Source organism: Triticum aestivum, chromosome 5D, assembly GCF_018294505.1.
Source record: "Triticum aestivum cultivar Chinese Spring chromosome 5D, IWGSC CS RefSeq v2.1, whole genome shotgun sequence".
Classification (NCBI taxonomy): domain Eukaryota; kingdom Viridiplantae; phylum Streptophyta; class Magnoliopsida; order Poales; family Poaceae; genus Triticum; species Triticum aestivum.
In genome coordinates, this window is record NC_057808.1 from 214,614,179 (window position 1) to 214,632,385 (window position 18,207).

At 50.0% G+C, this 18,207-nt stretch overlaps 1 long non-coding RNA gene across 2 annotated transcripts; it reads right to left on the reverse strand.

The window, feature by feature from the left end:
- Positions 1–3,877: 3,877 nt before the first annotated feature.
- On the reverse strand, positions 3,878–6,814 carry LOC123120115 (uncharacterized). Of its 2 annotated transcripts, none has more exons than XR_006459333.1 (4): positions 6,282–6,814; positions 6,059–6,210; positions 5,103–5,946; positions 3,878–4,439 (listed from the first exon to the last, which is right to left on the reverse strand). It is a non-coding gene; the product is annotated as an uncharacterized lncRNA (long non-coding RNA). The 2 variants fall into 2 exon arrangements; XR_006459332.1 differs by having other exon boundaries at positions 6,036–6,210; positions 6,282–6,813.
- Positions 6,815–18,207: the final 11,393 nt, after the last annotated feature.

Sequence of the window (18,207 nt, forward strand, 5' to 3'; positions counted from 1 at the left end):
GTTGACCGAGCGCCGCTGGGAGTCCGGATGTAGTGTTAGCAAAATAAGCGATTTGGTGTGCAGAATAAGACCCCTTAAGAGTCTTATTCTGCTAACACCTCTTAAGAGTCTTATTCTGCTAACACTTATGCACTCCTCCGTCCATCTGACCCGAACCGCACAGCAACCGGAGAAAACCGCGCTGGCCCACCCACCCCCGCACCCCACCTAGCGCTCGTTGCCCACCTTCTTCCCCACCACCACGACTACCCGGCGCCCCACCGCCCCCACTCCCGTGGCCCCCACCATCCCCATCCCTCCGGTGCTCCACCACCTCCCACCGCGCGGCTCCCCACCACCCCCACCCTTCCGGTGCCCCACCGCCCCCATCCCTCCCACCTTCTTACTCCCCCCCCCCGCCTCTTCCCACCTCCACTACCGACAGCCGGCGACCACTGGGACAACCTCGACCACCGCGCCGCCCCACCCCACCACAATCATCCCCCCGCCCCACCTTCCTATTTCGCCCGCCGCCGCTGCACAGGGTCGTGCCCCCGCCCAACAAACTACATCCGGCGGCCAAGCCCTGCCTAGCAGCCACCGGATCCGGCAGATCTGGCTCCACCTTCCCTCGTCTTCCCCTCCTCAAGATCGCCACCACCGCATGGGTTCCTGTCGTCTTGCCTCTCCTCACGCCGCCGCGCCGGACGGCCATAGCAGCACCGGAGGCGAGCCACCCTCCCCCCTCTTCTTTCCTTCTTCTTCCTCCCACTTCTCCGATAATCGCCGCCCGGCGACCATGGAGGAGAGGGCTCCCCACCAAGCCTGACCTCACTCTCCGCCGCAGATTCGGTGAGCCCGACCCCAGCTACTCCTCTCTGCCATGGATCCGGCAGGAGAAGATCCCTGATGAGAAGAGGAGGCAGCCTACCCTCACTCCTCTCCGGCAAGGCCGCCTTCGTCCTTGATGCTCGCGCCGTTGTCCAAGCTGGCGACTGCGACTCTGCACACGGGCGTGCAGTCCTGCCCACGGGGAAGTGCAGCTCGGCCAACGTCGGGCTTGTAAAACTATTGCCCCCACCCCGTGGGTTGTGCACCTCCTCCGTTGTCGAGCAGGTACGTAGTTCCCCTTTTCCTTGGGACAACGTACAACTCCTCCAACCTCCGCCGATCTACTAAGAACCGGCGACCCCCGTCCTGCCCGGATTTCACCTGTGACTATAGTCCATAGCACGGGCACTTGCAGCTCTGTCTTCCCCTATAGGAAGTACATCGACAGCAAAGGTGCCTGGATGTGGGCGAGCCCCTTGCCGCCGAACTCCATGTGTCTCGTTGGCGTAGCTTCAAAAAAGTGCAAAGAATATTTTTGTCCAGTGATGATGCAGTTTGCTGTGTATGTTGGAGTAGTTCGCTTCTTTCACAAGTTGACTCTTTTTTGTTTTTGTTTAAGTTTGGTCCAGTGCAGTTTGATTGGTATGTTAGAGAGGTTCATTTTCATGAAGAAAAAGGGTTATTGCAGCCGATTGATGCAGCCCACTACACCCATGTTTTTCATTTGTAGGAAAAATAATTTGTTGTGCACTCAATAACGAAGGACAAGAGAGCATCACATTTCCTTTAAAAGAAGTTCATTTTGTAGTTTGAGAAAATGCAGAGAGGAAATGAGAGTAAAGTGATGTGTATGAATTCTTGTATGTAGTGTGTAGCGTGCAAACAAACAATGCAGTCCACTCGCCTCGTCCCCGCACTGCAAATTTCATTAACCAAAATAAGATATGCAGTGCACTATCGAAAAACCAAACTCTATAGAGAATAATAATGTGTAGAGTGTACTTCAAACTCCTTCGGAGTGGACTTTTTTTAAGACCAGAGTGCACTGCAGTTTCCTCTTAGAGAGCGTGTTACGGTTCACTTTTAAAAAGTGAAGATGTTCACTTGTGCATTTGTGCGAAAATTTTCTAGGGAAACAAAAAAAAGCAATGCGGTTCACTTTCGGTAGTGACGCGGTTCTATTTTGGTAGTGCCGCGGATCACTTACGCCAAATATGAAGTGCAAAAATTGTGTCGGAGAAAAAGCATTTTTCTAATGTGGTTCACTTTTGATATTCGTGCGATTCACTTGCCCTCGTCTATGAGGTCCACTCGTTCATAAAAAATGTTGAAAAAAAGGCAACAAAAGCTCACAAAAAACGCCTCAGAAAGTTTACGTCCGACAAAATAAATCATGAAGTTCACTTACCCGTCTGATGCAGTGCGGTTTTCCGTCTGATGCAGTGCGGTTTTTCGTCCGATGCAGTGCGGTTTTCTCTGTGATCCGGTTCACCCGTTGATTTTGGTGCCGTGAAAAACAGAGTGCCCGCATTTCGGTAATCTTAAAACAGTTCTTAAATCGTAAGGAAACAGAGTGTTCTACATGAAAAAGTTGCGCCTCATCGATATCTTTCCAATGGCGTGTAATTTGAATCATTCCGACCAACGGTTTGTAAAAATTTGCAAAAAAGGTCGCTGCCACTTGTCGTCAGCCGCACGATTTTCAAAATTAACTTAAAACCCTAAGTAATCTCAAAAACATTTTGACATATGAAAGTTGTGCCTCGTCCGTAGCTTTCCAACGGCGTATCGCACGCCTCGTTTCGACAAATGGTTCAAAAATTGGAGTGAAAACAGTACCGAAAAATTAAAAAAAATCAAAAACACAATTTCGTGATTTAGTAAATTTGAAACTGCTCTTAAACCGTAACGAATTAGAGAAAATAATAGATATGAAAAATATGCGCCTCGACGATATCTTTCCGACGGTATATCATTTGATTCATTTCGACGAGCGGTTTAGAAGAAAACGCGAAACAACGCTTGCTGACATTCGTCGTGAGCCGCACAATTTTCGAAACTGCTCTTAAAATATGATGAATCTCGAAAAGTTTTCAACATGGCGAAGTTGCGCCTAATCCATAGCTTCTCAACGGTATATTACACGCATCGTTCCGATGAACGGTTAAAAAACTAGAATGAGAACAGTACCGAAAAAACAACGCGTGCAGTTAATAGAATAGACCCGCCCTATATATTCTGCTAACACCTCTTAAGAGTCTTATTCTGCTAATACTAGTAGAACGCCCGTGCGTTGCTACGCGCTATAATACATAGAAATAAATAAAACAAATGATTAAAATCGTCTTCAAGGTCGAGCCGCATTTCTTCCTCATGCGTCTGAGTGTGTTCGAACTTCGAACATCAAACAGGCGACCACAGGCGACCAGTAGACTTCTCAAAATTCAACAGTCTGGACAGTCCAGGCTTCCCCAAAGCTCATACCATATGTGGGGAATAAATATGATTGTCCAGACTATCCGCCATGTTATCTCCAACACACGTGCCCAACATAAAAAAAAACACCCCACGACGCGCCAATTTTCAAGTCGATCCTTCCCTTCCCGCTCTGTTTCCACCCTAGCGGGACATTTCTCGCTGGAGCCCTCTCCTTTAAAACCGGATGACACCCACCTCACCTTCGTCATAGAGCTCTCTCTCCTTCACACCGTCCTTCCCCATGAATCACCAAGGAGGAGTCCCAGCATACCGCCCTACTCTCCACCCTAATCCCCTCTCATAGCAACTACCGTGGTATGCCTCGTCGGCCTGCCCTACCCTAGCCGCCTCCTCCGTTGGCCCAGTGCCCCCCCTCTTCTTCTCCGACACCATGGACCTTTGACAAATCACCAAATCATGTGGTGTTACAACTTCCAAGTGGCATGGAAATTGTGCCATATAAGTTGCATGTATTTAGAGAACATGCAAAAAAGAGAGACGGGCATATATCCCTCTATCCATAGTCTGGCAGCTTGAGGCCGGCCAACTTTAACATTTTAATCAAAACACACACAACAAATTATGAATATCTTGAAGTCTTCAACTCAACATTGAGCATTCATTCAGCTTCATAGCCATACTGCATATGTATGTTTACTAAAGCAATGACAAGAACAGTACTTTGCCACTTTTACATAATACTCCCTCTGTCCTTGAAATCGTGTACTTTCAATTTTGTTGGAGGGTCAAACTATCTCAATGTTTGACCGAGTTCGTGCAAAAATATATCAATGTTTGTGAAACCAAAAGGTACATGGTGAAAATATATTTTATCATGAATCTAATGCTACCAAATTGAAGGCATAAATGTTGACGTATTATTGTATAAATACAGTCAAACATTCCAACAAAGTTGGAAGTACACTCTTTCAAGGACGGAGGGAGTATAATACAATGAAAAAGTTTATGGAATATACATGTTCTCGCTGGCATTCTTGGTGTACAGCAGCCAGCATGATGGACGACTTGCTAGCGATCCAGCCTTCCTTGGCACGGAAGAGTGTGATATAGTACTACTTCATGTGAGTTCTCAGGAACCAACAAATGTTATTGGCATGCTAGATTCATTTGAACACACACTTCCCCATAACCTGAATTTTGGCCATGAATTAGATGGAGTGTGTGAATCAAGTTCTGTCATTTTTTCACGGAATAAAGAACCACTTTCTCCTGCTAAAATGAATCAGCACATGCATCTCCTTTGAATAGTAATAACAACTAAAATGCTACGCCACCTTCTACAAGTTTTATACTGCAGTAAATTTAGCCAGATTACTGCCCAATGTCTATTACTTACACTGCCCAAAAAGTGAACTCGATTAATGATCACGATCTATAGCCCAACTTTCCCAATATAAGAAAAAAATTATTATTTTGTTTATGAAAACATCGTTGACAACTAATCAACAGTTCAATTATGGTCACTGCCATACAATTGAGTTACATTTTTATTCACTGCCATACAATTGATCAATTATGTACTCCACCAACTACCACTTAATTAATCAAGAGTTAAGTTTTTATTCAGTAAAATATTGGTTGTACTAACAAAGAGCAATCAATATAAAGAAAGATTAATCCCACTCCTAGCAGAGCTAAAAGAGAGTAAATTCAGAAATTCACGGATGCATCCTAAATGGCCATCTAATAAGCAACATATGTTGCCAAAAAATTAAGCTGCAACGTCCCAAATTGCCATTATATAGTACCAATAATGAGGGATGAGAAAATAAAGAATGAAGTCAAGGAAATACCTCAAGTAAATAATCCAAAATATTATTCTGTATTCCTTCTGGAGAAACTGGCTTCTTTCTTCATTTAAACATTCATATTCCTTGTTCAGTTGGAGCGTTTGCAATAGTAGAACTTTCTTCGGGATTATTGCCTTATTGGTAGAGATGTACGGACTTTTATATCTACAGATTAATAGGCTGAAACACTTACACCGTGATTTTCAGACCCTGCCAACTGATACTTCTATAAGATCCAAAACCTGCTAGAGTGTTCCACAACACCAATGTCCAAGTCAATACCATATATTATCCATTGAAATGTCCAATTTAATATCATCTGCAGAAACATTAGAGTAATGTGCTCTCCTTTACCCAAATTGTGTACCACAGAACATTAAGAACATTAGGGGAGGATTTGTTGAAACTATTTTAGATCATGCACCAAAAAATTGTAGTTCTCCTAAATCAGGAAGAAATAGGTCAAAATTCACAACAATCGTATAGAAATTTCTGCAATCAATATCATACCTGATCCATGTATGGCAGCCTCTAAATAAGCAACATAAGTCCACAGTCCATAAAAAGTAGGATACGCTCCAATTTGATGTATCATGCAATTTTGCAATACTCGAATAATTTTATAAAGCATACTGATACTGCATTGGAGGGCTATAAACTTCATTAATCTGAAAATATGTAGACTGCAGTTGATACTGTAACTTAGTGACACAACACATGGTATGATAGCTACAGGAGAGGCTATCAATTGTCATTTTTTGCACTGATGTGCTTGTAGAAAACCACCATTGATTCGATTTGATGTGTACCATAGATTCTGCGTCTGCTCCCTCTACTCCATGGCTTCCTGAAATAAAATTTCCCAGCGTCGGATCAGTTCAAATAAAAGGCAAATAGAGCAACTGAAGAAGAGCCCATCTGAATCTGATCACATACCTTGCCGAGAGCATTGAGCTTACCTCGCACCAGCACGCGGGCGACCGACAAGGAGGTTGGAGGAGGCAGCGGTGCTGCCGACGCCGGCGGTCGGAGACCGGCGAGTAGGGCTCCATTTCCCTGGGCGTCCTGCTCATTGTGCGTGAGGCCGTGCAGCTCATCGAGCTCTCTTCTCCTGCACATACAGTTTAAGCTTCAGAAGCAGGAAGACATAACATGTTCAATTCAGGTGTGCAGAGCACATACAGGTGGAACAGGCACTTTGGGATCTTGTTCGGAGGAGGAGGAGGGTCGTCGCTCCTTGACGGGCATCCTCTCCTCGAAGTTGAGCGCGATGGTCTGACGGTGCAGCTATGGTTCGTGCCCCCAGGAGCCCCTTCGCGGCATGGCGGACTTCTTGGCGGGCTCGGGCATCCCGGCAATGAGCGGGTGGTGCCCCGGGATGCAAATCACCCTGGGATCATGCCCCTCCCGGACCTCGACGGCGGCGATGGCGGACCTCAGCGGCGGTGTCCCGACGACGTCCTGGGGGTCCGCAATGAAGGCGGTGGCGGCTCTTCTAGGACCTCGACGCCAGCAAAAGGATCCGCGATGGAGGCTAGGGCATGGTTCCCGTCGACGTAGAGATAGCGAATAGATCGGCGGCGGCGAAGGGATCTGCGATGGCGGCAGCGGCGTGGTTTCCGTCGACATAGAGAATAGATCGAGGGCGGCCTCGTTCGTCTGATTTTTTCTCATGCGAGGGTGCCTCACTCCGTCCGATTGTTTTTCGTGCGAGGGGACTCGCTAGGTGGTCAGCCGATTTTTTTCGTTACGGGGAGAGGGGAGTAAGGAAAAAAAAGACGAAAAATCCAGCGAAAAAAATCAGACGAAGGTGGGAGGTGGGACGAAAAAAACCCCGAAATGGAGACTACCAACTGCTCTATTAGGAATAGAGACTAGTGTTATTCTGCTCACACTTCTGAACTCCTCCGTCCACCTGACCCGAACTGCACAACAACCGGAGAAAACTACGCTAGCCCACCCACCCCCACCCCACCTAGCGCTCGTTGCCCACCTTCTTCCCCACCACCACGACTACACGGTGCCCCACCGCCCCCACTCCCGTGGCCCCACCATCCCCATCCCTCCGGCGCCCCACCACCTCCTACTGCGCGGCTCCCCACCATCCCCACCCTTCCGCCGCCCCAACGCCCCCATCCCTCCCACCTTCTTACTCCCCCGCCGCCTCCTCCCGCCTCCACTTCCGACAGCCAGTGACCACGGGGACAGCCCCAGCCACCGCGGTGCCCCACCCCACCACCATCATCCTCCCGCCCCACCTTCCTATTTCGCCCACCGCCGCTACACAAGGTCGTGCCCCGACCAACAAACTACATCCGGCGGCCAAGCCCCGCCCAGCAGCCGCCGGATCCGGCAGATCTAGCTCCACCTCCCCTCGTCTTCCCCTCCTCAAGATCGCCACCGCCACATGGGTTCCTGTCGTCCTTCCTCTCCTCACGCTACCGCGCCGGACGGCCATAGCAGCACCGGAGGCGAGCCACCCTCCCCCCTCTCCTTTCCTTCTTCTTCCTCCCACTTCTCCGACAATCGCCGCCCGGCAACCATGGAGGAGAGGGCTCCCCACCAAGCCTGACCTCTCTCTCCGTCGCGGATCCGGTGAGCCCGACCCCAGCTACTCCTCTCTGCCATGGATCCGGCAGGAGAAGATCCCCGATGAGAAGAGGAGGCAGCCTACCTCACTCCTCTCCGGCGAGGCCGCCTACGTCCTTGATGCTCGTGTTGTTGTCCAAGCCGGCGACTGCGATTCTGCACACGGGCGTGCAGTCCTGCTCACGGGGAAGTGCAACTCAGCGAACGCTGGGCTCGTAAAACTACTGCCCCCACCCTGTGGGTTGTGCACCTCCTCCGTTGTCGGGCAGGCACGCTGTTCCCCTTGTCCTTGGGCCAACGTACAACTCCTCCAACCTCCGCCGATCTACTAAGAACCGGCGACCCCCGTCCTGCCCGGATTTCACCTGTGACTGCAGTCCATAGCACGGGCACTTGTAGCTCTGTCTTCCCCTATAGGAAGTACATCGATAGCAAAGGTTCCTGGAGGTGGGCGAGCCCCTTGCCGCCGAACTCCCTGTGTCTCGTTGGAGTAGCTTCAAAAAAGTGCAAAGAATATTTTTGTCCAGTGATGATGCAGTTTGTTGTGTATGTTGGAGTAGTTCGCTTCTTTCACAAGTTGACTCTTTTTTGTTTTTGTTTAAGTTTGGTCAAATGCAGTTCGATTGGTATGTTAGAGAGGTTCATTTTCATGAAAAAAGGGTTATTGCAGCTGATTGATGCAGCCCACTACACCCATGTTTTTCATTTGTTGGAAAAATAATTTGTTGTGCACTCAACAACGAAGGACAAGAGAGCATCACTTTTCCTTTAAAAGAAGTTCATTTTGTTGTTTGAGAAAATGCAGAGAGTAAAGAGATGTGGATGAATTCTTGTGTGTAGTGTGTAGCGTGCAAACAAACAATGCAGTCCACTTGCCTCGTCCCCGCAGTGCAAATTTCATTAACCAAAATAATGTATGCAGTGCACTATCGAAAAACCAAGCTCTATAGAGAACAATAATGTTTAGAGTGTTCTTCAAAGTCCTTTGGAGTGGACTTTTTTTAAGACTAGAGTGCACTGCAGTTTCCTCTTAGAGAGCGTGTTACGTTTCACTTTTAAAAAGTGAAGATGTTCACTTGTGCATTTGTGCGAAAATTTTCTAGGGAAAAAAAGCAATGCGGTTCATTTTCGATAGTGATGCGGTTCATTTTTGGTAGTGTCGCCGATCACTTATGCCAAATATGAAGTGCAAAAATTGTGTCGAAGAAAAAGCATTTTTCTAATGTGGTTCACTTTTGATATTCGTGCGATTCATTTACCCTCGTCTCTGAGGTCCACTCGTTCATAAAAAATGTTGAAAAAAGGCAACAAAAACTTGCCTGAGAAAGTTTACGTCCGACATAATAAATCATGAAGTTCACTTACCCGTCTGATGCGGTGCGGTTTTCCGTCTGATGCAGTGCGGTTATCTCTCTGATCTGGTTCACCCGTCGATTTTGGTGCCACGAAAAACAGAGTGCCCGCATTTCAGTAATCTTAAAACTGCTCTTAAACCGTAAGGAAACAGAGAGAGTGTTCTACATGAAAAAGTGCGCCTCATCGATATCTTTCCAATGGCGTATAATTTGAATCATTCCGACCAACGGTTGTAAAATTTCGCGAAAAACGGCCGCTGCCACTCGTCGTCAGCCGCACGATGTTCAAAATTAGCTTAAAACCGTAAGGAATCTCAAAAACATTTCAACATATAAAAGTTGTGCCTCGTCCGTAGCTTTCCAACAGCGTATCGCACGCCTCGTTTCGACAAATGGTTGTAAAACTGGAGCAAAAATAGTACCGAAAAATTCAAAAAAATCAAAATATGTTGAGCGTGCACTGCGGAAGTGTTATCAGAATAGTTATTCTGCTAATATTAGCAAAATAGACCGGCTGTATGTGTGTGTATGTATATATATATATGTGTGTGTGTGTTGCCCCCTCCCCTCTCCGACGCGTAATATATACTCCTGCGTACGTACCGTAACACAACCCAAAAGTAATCCTCCTTGTCCGTCACATTACCTTTCTCGTTGTGTCATATATTAGATGGAGGACGACCTCGCGGGCCCATGGAGGGAAGAGTCGCAGGCGGATGAGCGACTCCAGCAGGCCTAGACTTCATCAGCACCTCCCCGATAATATGTTGACAGTCATCATATCCCTCCTCCCAATCAAATATGGGGCGAGGAAAACCGCCCTTTCCCGGCGGTGGCGCCGGGAAAGCTTGGATGCATTCTCCTAGACGCACCCCTGTCGACCTCCTCGACGCCCACGAGCTCTTCCATGGCTATCGCAAAAGCTTGGATGCATTCTCCTAGATCCTCGGCAGTCACCATGGCCCGATCAGAGGCCTTATCACGGCAAGTTCCATTCCTATGGTAAGGACCGAGCCAAGCTTGACGAGTGGTTCCGATCCCCTGCCCTAGATCAGCTCGAGGAGCTCAGTTTCAATGATGGGCATATGCGCTTGCTGCCATCGTCCGCGCTCCGCTTCGTGCCCACGCTGCGCCTCGCCAAGTTCATGAACTGCTATCCCCCCTTAATGACGCGCCCGCTCTTTTTCTACCACGACTGAAGCACCTCGAGCTCGTCGCCGTCTGCATCCCAAAGGATGACATGGAGCGCCTGCTCACGACTGTACTGCACTCGAGTTCCTTCGTCTTCAGGTGATGAATTGGTCGAGTACCTTCCACATCACCTCCAGGCACTACAAAAAAAGACACATCCGTGACATTTTGGGCCGAACGGAATTTTTTCTGTCATGCTTATGACACTTCTATGACGATAATTGTGACAAAACCCGATATTATCATAGATGTGGTGGGATCCTACTTCTATGACAAAAAATCATGACAGAAAATGGGCTTTTCGTCCTGGGCGGGCCGGAGACGCAGCTGCATGACATTCTTTGGGCCGTCCATGACGGAGAAAACTGTGGTAGAAGCGAGGGCGAGGAAAATATCGAGGGAGTTTCCGGTTACGGTGGCTGGTCGGGGGTCGGGCGATGCGCGTTTCTCTCGTACGTCCGCGCGTGTGTGCGAGGCGTTGTGCTCTAACTGAACCCGAGCGAGGAGTTGGGCTCTAACTGAACCCGAGCGATTGCACTGTAGGCTACGTGTTACTAAACCCGAGCGATCGATCAATTGCTGTTAACTGAACCCGATCGAGCGATTCCTTCGCTACTACTGCTAATTGAAGCCGATCGATGCTGCCTCTGGATGAATAGTGAGTGTTGTTGGGGGCTTTGGATGAACAGTTCCCGGTGGGGGTTGGATGAACAGGACCCCGTGGTAGTAGAGGTCGTTGCCGCTGGATGAACAGTACCCCGATCGATCGAGCCGGTGGATGAACAGGACCCCGTGGAGGGCTGGATGAACAGGACCCCGTGGAGGGCTGGTTGAACAGTAGTCGGTGGAGGGCTGGTTGAACAGTAGCCGGTGGAGGTCTGGATGAACAGTAGCCCTTGGAGGGGTGGTTGTCGGTGTCAAAACCGGTGGATCTCGGGTAGGGGGTCCCGAACTGTGCGTCTAAGGCGGATGGTAACAGGAGGCGGGGGACACAATGTTTACCCAGGTTCAGGCCCTCTCGATGGAGGTAATACCCTACTTCCTGCTTGATTGATCTTGATGATATGAGTATTACAAGAGTTAATCTACCACGAGATCGTAGAGGCTAAACCCTAGAAGCTAGCCTATGATTATGATTGTTGTTGTCCTACGGACTAAACCCTCCGGTTTATATAGACACCGGAGGGGGCTAGGGTTACACAGAGTCGGTTACAAGGGAGGATATCTACATATCCGAATTGCCAAGCTTGCCTTCCATGCAAAGGAGAGTCCCACCCAGACACGGGACGAAGTGTTCAATCTTGTATCTTCATAGTCCAACAGTCCGGCCAAAGTATATAGTCCGGCAGTCCGAGGACCCCCTAATCCAGGACTCCCTCAGTAGCCCCTGAACCAGGCTTGAATGACGATGAGTCCGGCGCTCATATTGTCTTCGGCATTGCAAGGCGGGTTCCTCCTCCGAATACTCCATAGAAGATTTTGAACACAAGGATCGTGTCTGACTCTGCAAAACAAATTCCACATACCACCGTAGAGAGTACAATATCCCACAAATCTAATCTGCTGACAAATTTCATAGCGTGACATCACGCCATGGCCCGGTCGTTATTCGAACCGTTTTTTTCTCAACCAGCTACTGCACATATTGTGAGGCAGTTTCCCTGGCACGTCTTGTCGAAGCAGAGATCGTGTCCCCTTATCACGGGATTCTCATCAATACGGGTGTGGATATCCCAACCGCGCCATCAATCACGACGCTTGGGGAATAAGCGAGTTTACCAGGCAAGTGGGGAGGCGCAGAATCCCTGCTGCCTTTATAAGGGGATAAGGACTCCCTTTCGCACCCACGCCTTCTTCTTCCTGATCCATTCCCCTTCGCTCGAGCTCCAGCGCCCGAGCGTTCGTCTTCTCCGCCCACAAAGGCCTTCCGAAAATGTCCGGATCCGGAGTAGGAGGCAAGTGGATGGCCTCTACCGTCCGGGAGAAGGATATCAAAAAGCTTGGGGAGGCCAGGTACCTGGCCAAGAAAATCAACCACGGTCTCTCGACGGCGGGACAGATCGTCCCTACTCCGGAACCCCACGAGAGGGTTGTATTCCTCCCTCATTTTGTCCGCGGGCTAGGGTTTCCCCTCCACCCGTTCGTTCACGGCATCATGTATTATTAGGGGATCGATTTTCATGATCTATCCCCCAATTCCTTCCTCAATATCTCGACATTCATACTCGTGTGCGAGGCTTTTCTCCGCATCTTGCCACACTTCGGCTTATGGCTGAAGATCTTTAATGTGAAGCCCAAGGTAGTGAGCGGCGAGCACGCCGAGTGCGGAGGCGCTATGGTGAGCAAGATGCCCAACGTCACATGGCCAACAGGTACTTTTAATGATTCCATCAAAGAGTGGCAACAGCAGTGGTTTTACATCACTGAGCCACGCGGCACGGAATGGGCCGCTGCTCCGAGTTCGGATCCGGAGCCCCTCTGCGGCTTATGTCCTGGCCCAAGAAGGGCCTGAACTAGTCTTCGTCTGACGAACTGTCTGTGCTCCAGACGCGCGTTAAGGATATGGAAGACAAGAACATCGAACTTGTCAATGTAGTCCAGGTGATGTTAGTTTGCCGGATCCTGCCTTGTCAACACCGGACTTGCAATCTATGGGAATTCGATCCGGCCAAGCACCAGACCCTGTGAGAGCTCTTTGGCTCCTCGCACAAAGACATCTGGAAGGTGCTTTTTAAGTCCGGCAAATCATGGCCGGACTCAGCCGAGGACCGTGGGTACCAACGGTCCCGCCCTGCAAGCTCGGTAAGTCATTATACGTTTTATCCGCATAACCCAAGGGAAATGCTTGATGTGTTTTCCACAACTCTCCTAGGGCTGGACGAAGAAGGCGGAGCAGATCCACTGTCCGGCCCCGCTGCCCGAAGAACCGGCCGACCCACTTCTGACGAAGATGCTGGTCCCGGCGCCTTACAAGGCGCCGAAGAAGAAGACCGAGAAGGAGGCCAAAAAGACCCGGGGCGGCCTTCGTCGCCGTGGCACTTCGGACACAATATCCGAAGGCTCCAACGCCCGTTCTGACTCCGAAGAGGACGAGGAGGAGGAAGACGAATCCTCGGCGGGGGGAAGAAAGAAGAGGACGGCCTCCATACACTTGGAGGCCGAGTCGCCAAAAAGGGGGAAAACTCCTCTTCCGGAAGAGTCCACTGCCGCCGCCGACAGCAGCCCGGCGTGGGATCCCAGGGCCCAGCCCCTGGTGAACTCGTGAGTATATAAAATCCGAACACATTTGTTCGTCTAGACTCATCATGGCATAATATTTTAACCTGAGCCATATTTTTTGTAGTCCGGCGAGGTCCCGCACCGAACAATCCTCATCAGAGGATTTGCTGAGCTCGGATGCTATGGAGAGCGGGACGCCCCCGAAGGCCCCTTCCCCCAAATATGTGAATAACACCGAGGCTTCATTCCAGAAGGACCCCGACTAAGGAGGGGGGGATATCGTGAAGGCGGCGCCTGGAGGTCAAACTTCAGGGGCCGGAGACATGGGGGAGAAGATTCCCATGGGAGTCAACGGCGGGGGCCATCTTGAATTTGGCCCTCAGCCGAACGCGATTCCGGAGACCAATACGGCTCCAGAATCAAGTAGGCGTCCTCCCTCGGCTGGAGAGGGCGTGCCTGTTCCACCGGCAACCTCTGTCCAACCAGAGGTGCCGGATACTTTGTTGGCGGTGCTGAAGAGCGCCTCCATCGTCGATGAACACCGTGCCCTTATGGGTGCGGTGATTGAGAAGATTCAGTCTGCTGAGAGTGGACTGAATGAAGCCTATATCAGCCTTATAAGAGGCTTTGAGGTATGTTTTATGAGGTTTCGAAGAGTGTCATAGTATGAATAGTAGCCCCCGATACACTGTTCGGTGAAAGAAAGAACCGGACAGATGATCAAATTTATGTTCGCAGGAAGACTCACTTGATGACATCTATCTCTCTTCTTTGATAAGCAGGGTTCTGCAGCGGCTGCTGCCTCTCATACTGCGGAGGTCTCCGGACTGAATCAAAGTCTGGAGCGGGCCAAAGAAGAACTTGGCCAGTTGAAAAGGTAGTTGGAAGATAAACAAGGTATGCGCAAGCCTTGTTCGCGTTCAGTGCGAACGAATTTCCAGTATGATAAAATATGTTTCATGATTTGCGCCAGGGGCGATGACCGAAGTCGAGGCTCTGAGGAAGGCTGTTGCCGAGGCCGAGGAAAAGGCAGCCGCAGGGCAGGCTCTTCGTGAGAAGCACGAGGCCAGGGTTATTGAAGCTGAGCAGGAGCTTCAAGAGGCCATGAAGAAATGCGAGACCTTGCGGCAGAGTTTAACGGAGAAAGAATCCGAACTTGCCAAGGCTCATCAGGTCGCACGCGATTGCCGGGGGGAAACCCAAGGCGCCCTACAGGAGATCCAAGAGGCGAGGAAGATCGCGGCGGGTAAGGCTTTTTTCCATGTAAAGCAAGTATTTGAGGAGAAAATCATGTTTCTAATTTTGAGTTCGGATTTCTCCAGGGGTATTTGCGGAACTGCCCCGCAGCATATCGGATGCCGCCCAATTCTACCGAGCCGAAGAAAGGAACAATGCGGATAAGCTCTTCTGGTCGCAGTATCTAGCATCGAATTATCCGGTGCCTTTTGCCGATCAACTGAAACAGCTGATCGAACTGCATAGGGCGGCCGAACTAGCCATGAAGGATTTGATTATCCAGCTATGGCCCGCCGAGCCGATTCCAAGCAGCTACTTCGGGCTCGTGAAGCGGCTCGTGAGTGCCTGCCCTCGACTTGACGTCGTCAAGCGGTCGGTCTGCATAGAGGGTGCACGAATGGCCTTCGCCCGTGCAAAGGTGCACTGGGGGAAGATGGATGCCGAAAAGCTGATGACCGAGGGACCGCCAGAGGGAAAGGAGCACCGTAAGCCGAATTATATTATGAAAGTGTCCTGAAAGGATCTTGCCTTGCGGCGGAGCAATGCACCAAGGACATTATGTTTCCATGAATACAATCATGTTGTCCTTTTTAATGTTGAACAAGGTCATTTCTATTATTTATTGCCTGTTATAAAAGTTTATCCTCCTGTGCGGCCGTTTTATTATTAATCCTGAGAGTTGGCCAGTCGTCGGCTTCTGCCCCCACGTAAGAAGTACGGGGGTGTTCGGGATAAACCTAATCACCCTTTATCCCAGTTTTGGGTCCTTCGAAGGAGGTGTTCAGCACAATGAACCAGGCAATCGGACTATAGGGCTTTATCACTCTCACTTAGCCATAGGAGCTTTAGGAAAGGAAGGTAGGCGCAGCCCCTGGTGTTCGGAAGACCGCACGAGGGGCTCTATAAGCACCTGATCGAAAGAAAAACCGATCCATCGCATGCTGCATTGGTTATGGCATTATGCGGGAGAAATCCTTAAAGATTTTACAACCTCTCGAACAGCTGACCAGCTCTCGCCGTATCATGACAATCAGTTTTCGGCTTTCTCTACTGAGGTGCTCGTCCGAAAGAACCAGGACTCAATCGCAGTAGTTCTCCCTGTGCCGCCTTAGCCGATATAGCGGAACGTAAGGCAGCAAAACATGGGAGTCGGGCAAACCCAACATTTGACCCAAGACATGATTCGGAGCTGATGCATATAATGCTATAAGTTCAGGGTGCCGAACTTCCATGAAGGTGTCCGGACTTTATTGCCGTATTGTGGGTAAAACGAAGCCCCTGGCATATTTAAGGCATATCGTGGTGTACGGATGCCACTTGAAAAAAGAATTTCATTAAGAAATAACAGCAGATAAGCGTCATATAAATCCACACGTTGTATTTGAATGGTACGTCGATGCGTATGAGTACATGTAATGTGATAAAAAAGAGATATGACTGTGGAACCTGCTGAGACCAGGGGGAAGAAGCTGTGTGCGGATCCGGAGTATAGTCGGATGGTCATTGCGGGGAATATCTAAGGATTCCCTTGCGTGTTCGAGCTGCTTCCATAGCGCCAGTCCTGGTCGGCGCAAGGGTGAACCTGCAAAGGAAATGTAAGAAATGTTTTTGTGCCGGAGAGCGGTTGAGCCGCGGTATGCGGCCTGTCCTGGCCTCCGCCGAAGTGTTTAATTGAGCTCTGGACGAGCCGGGCTATCCTGCCGCGAAGTAGTTCGGAGTCCTTTGGTGGTGTCCGGGAGCCTAGCCGTCGACTCGAGGTTCGATTGGAAGGTGCCACTTGTTGCTTCTGATGTTAAAGCAGCGGTATACTCCTTGGTGACGAGGGAAAGTTCGGCCTTGCCATTAACCGTGATGACGCCGTGCGGACCGGGCATCTTGAGCTTATGGTAGGCGTAATGTGGCACCGCGTTTAATCGAGCGAACGCGGTTCGTCTGAGCAGTGCCTGATAGTCACTGCGGAAGGGGACGATGTCGAAGATTAACTCTTCGGCACAGTAATTGTCTGGTGATCCGAAGACTACCTCAAGGGTGATGGAGCCTGTACAGCTGGCCTCCACGCCTGGTATAATATCTCTGAAGGTGGCTTTAGTGGGCTTGATCACCGAATGATCGATGCCCATCTTGCGCACTGTGTCCTGGTAAAGCAGGTTTAGACTGCTGCCTCCGTCCATAAGGACTCGTGTGAGGTGGAACCCTTCAATTATTGGGTCGAGGACTAGTGCGGCTGGATTGCCCTGATTGGTGTTAACCGGACGATCCGTGTGGTTGAAGGTGATCGGCCCTAGTTTATATTGTGGGGCGACTGGTTCCGTTAAGTCGACATCCCCAAGGGTGCGCATCCGGTCCGGGTTGGGAGTGTGGGTGCCGTTTACCACGTTCACCGTTTGGATTTGCGGGGGAAATTTCTTTTCCCTCCTGTATTCGGTGATCTGGGCTCCTCGTCGCCATCATCGCTTTGAGATCCCTTATCTTTGTTTTTGGCGCCTGCCCTGCCGGCTTGTTTGAAGACCCAGCATTCTCTGTTGGTATGATTAGTGGTGTTCCTGGGGTGCCATGAATTTGGCATGGGCGGTCGAGTATGCGGTCCAGACTGGACGGACCCGAATTGTAATTTTTGAGTGGCCCATTCCGCTGATCGGACTTAGAGCCACTAAATCCAGCATTGACTGCCATATCTTCGGCGTTTTCATCATTTTTGCGGCGCTTGTGTTTGTTGCATCGGGGTTTGCCATTGCTATCTCTGGCCTTTGATGTGCCAGGGTTGCTTGCTGTGTTGTTGCTACGAGCCAACCAGCTATCTTCGCCCGCGCAAAAGTGGGTCATGAGTGTCGTGAGGGCTGCCATGGATTTTGGCTTCTCTTGGCCAAGATGTCGGGCGAGCCAGTCGTCACGGATGTTATGTTTAAAGGCCGCTAGGGCTTTCGGCATCCGGACAGTCGACAATTTGGTTCTTTTTAGTTAGGAACCGAGTCCAGAATTTCCTGGCTGACTCTCCGGGCTGTTGTGTTATGTGACTTAAATCATCAGCATCCGGTGGTCGCACATAAGTGCCCTGGAAGTTGTCCAGGAATGCGTCTGCCAGGTTTTCCCAACTTCTGATGGAGTTTGGCGGCAAGCTACTCAGCCAATGCCGAGCCGGCTCGTTGAGTTTTAGCGGGAGATACTTGATGGCATGTAGATCATCCCCGCGGGCCATGTGAATGTGGAGGAAGAAATCCTCTATCCATACCGCGTGGTCTGTAGTACCATCATATGATTCAATGCTCACGGGTTTAAACCCTTCTGGGAATTCATGATCCATTACTTCATCAGTGAAGCATAGGGGGTGTGCGGCGCCTCTGTGGCTGGCTATATCACGATGCAGTTCATACGAGTCTTGTCTGCTGTGTTCGGCCCGGCCGGATTTGCTTTTAGTATATCTGGCGTGACGGTCGTCGTCACGCGTTGGGGCGCGCCCCCGTGATTCGTAGATCGATCTTTTATGTCCTACTTTGTTTTCCAATACGTCTTGCAGGTTC